Here is a 1418-nt window from a genome sequence, read left to right on the forward strand (position 1 = left end):
TTCTTTTTATTTTTATTCTATTTATCTCATTTTATTCTCTTTTTATTTTATTTTGCTTTTCCCTTTATAATTTTTAATTTTTTAATTTTTAATTTGTGTTTTTTTTAAGTTTTACCTTTCTATATTTTATCTTGTTTAAATATATTTAATTAAAAAAAAAGTTTAGAGATCATTTTATCGTCTAAAAAAAGTAAAAAAAATAAAAAAAGAAGAAAAAATAAAAATAATAATAATATAAAAAAATGAAAAAATGAAAAAATAACGAAAGTTGGAAAAGTTTTGGGAGAAGAGAGAAGTCACGTGTGAAAACGACAAAGGGGGACATGGCAGATGCAAGATTGATTTTGCCAGAGGTATGTTTTCGGGATTGACAGAGGTTTGTTTTGGGGAATCAATTTGGGTTTTGGGGCAGCAAGGTCGTTTCTGAAAAGGAGAGGCAGAAGCAACAAAAAAGGACACACAACATTAGGCATGAAGGAAGGGGGAAGACACTCGTAATCAGACACCACTCTCAATCATCAACACAGAACCTCATTCCCTCCCTAACTTCCTGAAACCATTTCCGCAACCATTTGCATCCTCCAGTCGCACATCTCCTCTAAGCACTCGACCACTGTCAACAAGACGTTGAACTGGCCTTTGATTTTCGGGCATCCAGCGAACGAGCCATTATCACTAAGCATAAGCACTTGGTTACACAGAAACCTCATCATCCATTTGGTTGAGGAGAAGAGGATCTTGATCCGGGGAAGGTTTGAATACGAAAGGGGAAGAAAGCTTGTTGCAGAGGGTATCATTGGAGGCAGAGCTCTAGGCATTCAGATCTTCAGCAGAAAGGCAAACAATTTCACAGTAGCTCTAAGAGGTAAGTCTACTATGCTTGCACAATATTTGCTTGTATCGCCATGAAGATTAGGTGCATTGTATGTCATTTTATATTCGTTTTTGCTTTTCTGAACATGATATTATGACATGATCATTCTCCCATGTTCGTCTTCGCCTAAAGCATAAGCATGCTTCATCTCTAACCTGAACCCTGTTCTCCATTCTCCGTTCTAAATGTATTTTCATCTCTTCCACCTTCAACCTATTCCCCTGAGTACAATGAAACCAGGAAAATTCCTTCTGCTTTTAATCCACACAAAAAAAAAACACCATCACCCTCCACCTGCACTACACGAAATCACCAAAACACTCTCAACAGACATCCCTCTTTCGAACCACTTCCTTCCCCCATGTGAACCTCCATCCCATGGACATGTTCCTTAGCACCACCATCGTCACAGATTCTAGAAACCACAATACACAGTCTTAAAAAAAAAAGGCAGAGAACAATTCACCCAGGTTCAAACTCACACACGCGCAATACCATAACAGAAACCCAAAGTACCGAAGCAAGCCAAAAATCGGAAACTCTA

The sequence above is a fragment of the Vigna radiata genome, chromosome 6 (assembly GCF_000741045.1).
Source record: "Vigna radiata var. radiata cultivar VC1973A chromosome 6, Vradiata_ver6, whole genome shotgun sequence".
Classification (NCBI taxonomy): domain Eukaryota; kingdom Viridiplantae; phylum Streptophyta; class Magnoliopsida; order Fabales; family Fabaceae; genus Vigna; species Vigna radiata.